The sequence below is a fragment of the Engraulis encrasicolus genome, chromosome 7 (genome assembly GCF_034702125.1).
Source record: "Engraulis encrasicolus isolate BLACKSEA-1 chromosome 7, IST_EnEncr_1.0, whole genome shotgun sequence".
Taxonomy (NCBI): domain Eukaryota; kingdom Metazoa; phylum Chordata; class Actinopteri; order Clupeiformes; family Engraulidae; genus Engraulis; species Engraulis encrasicolus.
Genome location: NC_085863.1, coordinates 24,341,769 through 24,349,855, shown reverse-complemented (window position 1 = coordinate 24,349,855; position 8,087 = coordinate 24,341,769).

The window sequence follows — 8,087 nt, the reverse complement described above, 5'->3', positions numbered from 1 at the left end:
ATCAGCAAAACAATAATAGTATGCCGTGGTGTGCTTCTGTAGTCATTGCTACCTCCACTGGTATGCATTACCGGAAGCCTGGCAGGCTGCAGGGGTAATGAAAGGGTGAACCGAGGGGAGGAGATTGGATGAGATGCAGTGTTCTGCTCTGTTTTCAATTACACGGCCCAACCTGTAGGTCATCCGCAGACAGATATGTTAGACGCGGGGATATAAAACATGCTGACCTTCAGTAAGATACCATTCCCTCCATCCCTCTATCACATACACAGCTGTCACACACACACACACACACACACACACACACACACACACACACACACACACACACACACACACACACACACACACACACACACACACACACACACACACACACACACACACACACACACACACACACACACACACACACACACACACACACACACACACACACACAAGAAATGCATTTACTTTTCAGATTCAGACTATTCTGATTGCATTTACTGAATAGTTTTGTATAAATATTCTGCAGATGTTTTAGGATAAGGAGATTGCTGGCCAATCGCTGGCCAATCTGTCCTGTGCAGAACACGAGAGAGTTGCAAGCAGTCGGACAGATGGACAAATTTATATTGATATATAGGCAGTAGACAGACCTCTTACTACATAATGCTTGCTGACCCATGGTTAAAATACACGTAGGCTATGCCTTCACAGATAGGCAGGTTGATAGTCAGATACAGTACACAGAGAGAGAAAGTGCAGCTGTGACCTTATTTACATTGACTCATATTTAAGGAGCAAACTCTTTTTGCATTTCTTCCTAATTCTAGGACATACAAAATGATCATCAATCATCAATCTTAGGCCTGACTGTGGTTCCATTCAAGATTTGACCATGTGGGCATTCAATAACCAGGAAAACAGAGATAAAGCACCCTAAAACTGTGTGGGAAGAGCTAGGCAATGATCTCAAGGCAGCTGGGACCTCAATCGCTAAGAAAACTATTGGAAACACTTAATACCACACCGGATTAAAATACTGCAGTGCATGTATGGTACCCCTGCTTCAGAAGGAACCTTCATTTGCCAATGAACATCAAACTGGATTAGGATATGATTGGGAGGTGCTGTAATCAGATGACACCAAAATTAAACTGTTTGGCAATAACACAACTCGATGTGTTTTGAGGAAGAGAAATGCTGCCTATGATCCCAAGAACAACACCTTCTCCAACATCATACATGAAAGTGGTAACATTATGTTTTGAGGTTGCTTGTCTGGCCAAGACACAGGACAACTTCACATCGTCAAGAAATGGATGGAGGGAGACATGTACACGTACAATGCTGCATGCCAACCTCTTTCCCACCACCACTAGACTAACGGTGGGTCATGGATGGGCCTCCCAATATGACAACAATCATTAACATACAGCCCAAGCAACAAAGGAGTAGCTCAAGCAGAAGCATATTAAGGTCATGAAGTGGCCTAGACAGTTTCCAAACATTAACCCTATAATAATTCTGTGGAGGGAACAGAAGCTATTTGCCAAGCTACAGTCATACAACTTATATGATTTAGAGATGATCTTCAAAGAAAAGTGGACAAAATCCCTTCTAATATATCCACAAACTTTGTCATGTATTGAAAGAAACAGCTGACCTCTGTACAGGAAAACAAGGGCATTGCCACCAAGTATTTTGTCTTCTTTGACTAGAGGGGTCAAATAGGCCCTACTTATTTTCCTCAATGGAATACAAATCAATTAAAATATATTCTTCAAAGTTATTTTCTGAATTATCTTTTTGATATTCTGTCTCTCCATATTTTATATCCATACATTTTATCATTAATATTGTAGACTGGTCATGTCTTTATTGGTGGGCAAACCAACAAAATTAGCAAGGGATCAAATACTTATTTTCCTCACTGTACGTACGTAGGCAGACAGACAGATTCAGACAGACAGCCACTGAGATAGACAGATTTAGACAGAGTGCACGTCTCTTTATTTATACTGATTCACTTTTCAAATGACCTCACAAGGAAGCAGACAGGCAGACAGACAAGTGGAATCAGGCAAGCCAACAGGCATACAGACAGACAGACAGGCAGACAGACGGATGGATGCAGACAGTGTGAATGTCTTCAAGCTGACTAACATGACATGAATGACCTCACAGGTGGTAAGGCATGTATAGACAGACTGACAGACAGCGGATAGACAGGTGCAGACAAAGAGTGGGCAAGTCTCTTTACTTTCGCTGACTCATTTTTTTCTATGATCTCGCAAGCAAACAGACAGACAAACAGGTACAAAGACACACAACCCCAGAGAGCAGATAACGCTGTCAGCAGCTCTGAGAGGGGATGGTGTGTCTTCAGTGTCACAAGCAGCAAAGGTTGAGAGAGGAAGAGACAGGTGCAGAGAGACAGGTAATTATCGGGATGAAGAAAAGCTGGCAAGTGATGGCTGCAATAGGAGACAGCTGGCAGAAACATCTTTGGTGCTTCTGAAGTTATGAGTAGGATAGCTGCACTACTGTAGTCAAGTCGGTTTTTATTGTCAATTTCTTTACATGCACTGGTCATACAAAGAATTGAAATTATGTTTATATTATGTACTTTCCCATGCAGACATAGACTTTAGGTGTGGACATAGACAATTAGACATAGACAGTACACATACAGTACATTACACCTAGAGTACCTATACAATACCTTACAGATATATAAAGTGCAGACTGGGCAACAGCAGACATACATAGAACATGTATCAAGAAGAGGTATTGTTGTGCATTTCCAGTTATGTCCTATTGTGACGATTCTGACATGGTGATAGTAGCATTGTGAAATAATAATACATATAAAGTAAGCAATTGTAATGTGAAATATTTACAACTAGTTCTGTACTACTAAAACTACAAAAGCACAACCCAATACCACTTTTTAAAAACCGAACCATTGACACTGCACTTCACTACAATACAAAACCTGACCCCGCGCCCAACTCTATAAGGTATGCAATGTTCTGTTTTTGGCACCACCCTCAGGAGACCCAAAACACTGTGGTCGGACACACAAACAGACGGACACACAAAAGGCTCTTTTCCACTGCCGGTGTCCTGGTAGGCCTACAGTTCGACACAGTGCGACTCGGCCGCCACTTTTTGCTTTTCGAGCTGTAGGCCTACCAGAAAACCGGCAGTGGAAAAGAGCCTAAACAGACAGACAGACAGACAGCGTCATTGCAAGACCTGGCCTAACCCCCTCCAGGTTATGAGCTATACCCAACACCCAAACTTTCCACCCAACTTTCTGATTCCCAGAGACTTCTTTCTTCATTAGGCCATAACAAAATCACACCTAATGAAAGACTGTTTAATTCAATAATAGCCAAAGCAGGCTGACAAACATTTTAATGGTTGCTTTAAGTAACGCTCACGATGATGGTAGCCTATTAAAACAGTACACCATTATAACAGCATTAGAACTACTCGGCAGCTATTGGTGTTCATGGTGGGTTTCAAGTCCGCAAAGCAGAGGTAAGAAAAAAAAACAACACATAATTGAGTTGCCACTGGGGTTCATTCAAATCTAATTAAGAGATAAGAGAACATAAACATTGACATAAATAGCCATAGCGCCTCATTCTAAAACCGTTAGATGAAACTAATGGTATTTTCAAGCATACACAGTGCATTTTCAAAACAATGACAAATCAAAGCTTTGTCCTCACATAAACTTTGAAGTAGTAGACTATTTTGACATAATGTGGTATTTGGTATACTTTGAAGTTGTCTGGAAACAGAATGTTAAGTAGAAAAGCAGAGTCTTATCTCTTTTTTTAAAGGTTTCAATCCCAACCTTAAAGGCAAATAAAGTTGAGGCAGCACTCTCTCCCTACTTCTGACTACGTTCTGTTTTCAGAAATGAGACATGGCTTGTGAAAAATGAAAAAGACAGACACACATCGTGTCTGAGATGTCACATACTATAGGCCTGTGTATGTGTGTGTGTGTGTGTGTGTGTGTGTGTGTGTGTGTGTGTGTGTGTGTGTGTGTGTGTGTGTGTGTGTGTGTGTGTGTGTGTGTGTGTGTCTCTGTGTGTGTGTGTGTGTGTGTGTGTGTGTGTGTGTGTGTGTGTGTGTGTGTGTGTGTGGCCCCAGCTTCCATCAATCTTCAAGGGACAGGAATGATGGCATCCTTAATCTTCAGCTCTGCATTCAGACAGGACTGTTCCAGAATTGACGAATCATGATGAATAGCTGATACCTCCCAAAACGCACGCACGCGCACACACGCACACACACACACACACACACACACACACACACACACACACACACACACACACACACACACACACACACACACACACAGAGGGGGAGAGAGAGAGAGAGAGAGAGAGAGAGAGAGAGAGAGAGAGAGAGAGAGAGAGAGAGAGAGAGAGAGAGAGAGAGAGACAGAGACAGAGAGACAGAGAGAGAGAGAGAGAGATTCATCATTGCAGACCTGGACTAATATATGCATTCATTGCACATCCCTTATAGACTTCAGTATTTTGATGCATCCCACTTCAGAGGAAGTCTATCTAATGCTTTGATACTTCTTAAGACCCCCAAATGGACTTGGCTTTAGGAAATCCTCCAGTTCTCAGCCTCGGGTCCTCAGGGTACCAAACATGCACCCTGTCCACCAGGAGATCAAAGGGGTCAGTTGTCCTGGGCCTAGGAAGATGGAGGTGCCCAGAATTGAGTCCTTGTTATTGCATGTATTGAGAGGAGGGGCCGCCTTTCAGATGACTTTGTCCCGGCCCCAGCAAAGGCTATGAGTGGCCCTGCTGCCCCACAGCACTAAAGAGCGTGGCTCATTGGTATGGGAGGCAGTCAGAGCACACTCTCAGCTGTATCTCGGGCGCTCCATTACATTGACTCCGAGCAAAGCCTGAAATTCAAGCGGCTTGCAACTTCTAAAGTCTATCAAAACGTAAATTCGCTCCGGAATCATCAACCCATCAATCCGCCTCCTACACTGGCACCCAGACAGACAGACAGATAGACAGTCTGGCAGAAATGGTCACACAAAGTTTGGGAACTCTTTGAAAAACTTTGCATGGCAGCCAATTTCCCCAAAATCTCATGATCACACCACCTCCCTTCAACCTCTCTCCCTCTCTCTCTCTGTCTCTCTCTCTGTCTCTCTCTCTCTCTCTCTCTCTCTCTCTCTCTCTCTCTCTCGCTGTGCCCATATATTACTTTCTCTGTCAGTCTGTCTCTGTTCCTGTGTCTTTCTTTCACTCTTTTTCTCCTAGTTTTTCTGTTTATCTCTGCCCCCTACCCCCTCTCTCTCTCCCCTACACATCCTTGCTAAAAACCCAACCCCCTGAAGATTGGGTAGATCTGACATGATGTAAAAACAAGCACAAACAACAGCGGCGTCCAACAGGCTTAGCCTCCTATCTGCCACTTAACCCCTGACACACGCATACACACACAACAAACACACACACACACACACACACACACACACACACACACACACACACACACACACACACACACACACACACACACACACACACACACACACACACACACACAAACACAACTCGCTTCAGGGGTTTGCAATATGTTCTGCTGAAAGATTACAGGGAAGGGGAAAATGCAGTGAATTTCGGGAGTGGAGGGGCCGATGTCCCTCCGANCCCCCCCCCCCCCCCTAATTATTTAATGTATATGCATATACATATATATATATATATATAGAAGATCAATCAGCTGAGGGGATGCTGGTGGGGTTGGTGGTGGTGAGAAGGGTGTTGGATGTGCAAGTTATGGGTCCTTTATAATCTTATGACATGGTGACTGGTTTTATTAGCGTTCATGCTCATTGTCTCCGGTGCATTAGCTGTTACATTGATACTCATTGTCTCGCGTGTTCAACTGCTGTTACACGTTGTGTTGTCGTGACAACCACAGACCATGGGAGGGACGGAGGGGACCATGGCCCAAGTAACTTTGACATGAAAATACATGGACATACTGTGTAAGCATTATCTGAATAATATGCTTCATAAGTGCTTCATGTGTGGGGTTGTCCAACACACGCATCTTGATGTGAGTCCACTTACTGATTACGTAGTTACTTCATACACCCTCCGCTAACCAATTTTTGCAGAATGGAGGGATAGTGTCTTTATTGTCTTTGTTGTATTACAAACCAGTTTGTGTTGACTCTAAGGACTCCAATGTTAGTAACTAAAAAAATTAAAAAATATCTAAAAGCATGCAGAGGTCATCCTTGGCATCTAGTCGATGAAAATGAGCCCAGTTTGTCTTGAGTCTGCCATCCTCGACTGTGAGCACCACAGAGGCTGAAGCACTGACATCCTTCTTCCAACCGACATGTTATGATGCATTTTATCGTTGCTGCAGGAGAAGAGCTAATATCTACTACAACATCTGTTTACACCCCAAATGCACCACAGGCAAAAGCAGAGCCAGATTCCTTTACGCCACTAAAAATGTGTGTTATGCATTATGGTGTGTGTGTGTGTGTGTGTGTGTGTGTGTGTGTGTGTGTGTGTGTGTGTGTGTGTGTGTGTGTGTGTGTGTGTGTGTGTGTGTGTGTGCGTGCGTGTGTGTGTGTGTGTGTGTGAGTCTGTGTGTGAGTGTGTGTGTGTGTGCGCGCGTGTGTATGTTTAGTGTGTGTGTGCGTGTGTGCGTGTGTGCGTGTGTGTGTGTGTGTGTGTGTGTGTGTGTGTGTGTGTGTGTGTGCGTGCGTGTGTGTGTGTGTGTGTGTGTGTGCGCGTGTGTGTGTGTCTGTGTGTTTGTGTGTGCGTGTGTATCTCACTTTAGTGTGTGTGCGTGCGTGTGTGTGTGTGTGTGTGTGTGTGTGTGTGTGTGTGTGTGTGTGTGTGCGTGTGCGTGTGTGTCTGTGTGCCTGTGTGTGAGAGTATCCTACTTGTGTCCCCCATCCCTGGAATTGGGATGCTGCCACAGAACTGTCCAGAAGGCTCCCAAGGACGCAGCGGTGGGTGTGGACTGGAGCAGCTGAAGTTTGTCGGGGTCGCACCACGCAGGCCGATAATTACTGTTGGCTCCACACATGCAGCGCTGACATCCAGAGACGCCAATTATCCCCTAGAAGCCAAGCCACTTACTAGTACCGCACAGAAAATCACACACACACACACAGACGCGTACACACGCACGTACGCATGCACGCACACACACACACATTCACACACGCACACACACACATTCACACGCGCACGCGCACGCAGGCACACGCACGTGCACACACACACACAAACGAGATACAGACCAATGTGCGCATGTACGCCCGCGCTCACACACATGCCGCAAGCACATGCACACACAGACATACAGACACACGGACACAAACACACACAGACACACACACACACACACACACACACACACACACACACACACACACACACACACACACACACACACACACACACACACACACACACACACACACACACACACACACACACAAACACACTCTTAATACCACACTTGGTTTTCTTCTAATTAGCCGCACGGCTAGAGAAATCTCTAACAATGCGGGATGATTCTTCCTCCTCGTAAACACATCACCTCCTCCCAGGGGCAGAGCTATAGGGGGCAAGCAGGGCTCTTGACCCGGGGGCCAGAACACTCCCGTATTGTGGTGGCTTTATTTTTTGAACTTGGCAAGCAGGCAATATGGGGGTGGGGGTGGGGTGGGGCCTTACCAGCGTGTTGACGTGGGGCCCTGTTTGCAGCTGTTCCGCCACTGCCTCCTCCAATGGCACTTAGGCATGAAATGGCATGTGAATGGCATCTATTAAGGCAAAACAACTTCCAGCGAAAGAAAATAACAGTCTGTGACAACAATAAGCAAGCAAAAGAGAAAAATATGCTATTTCTCAGTGTTATGCCTCTGACAGATTGTCAGAGTTATTTCCTTTAATTACACAGGTAGCTTTCTTTCCGCAGAAAAACTACATTTGTTAAAAAAGAAAATAGATTGAGGATATAATGTATGCATGCACAAAAACTTGCACTCTCTGCTCCACATTTATG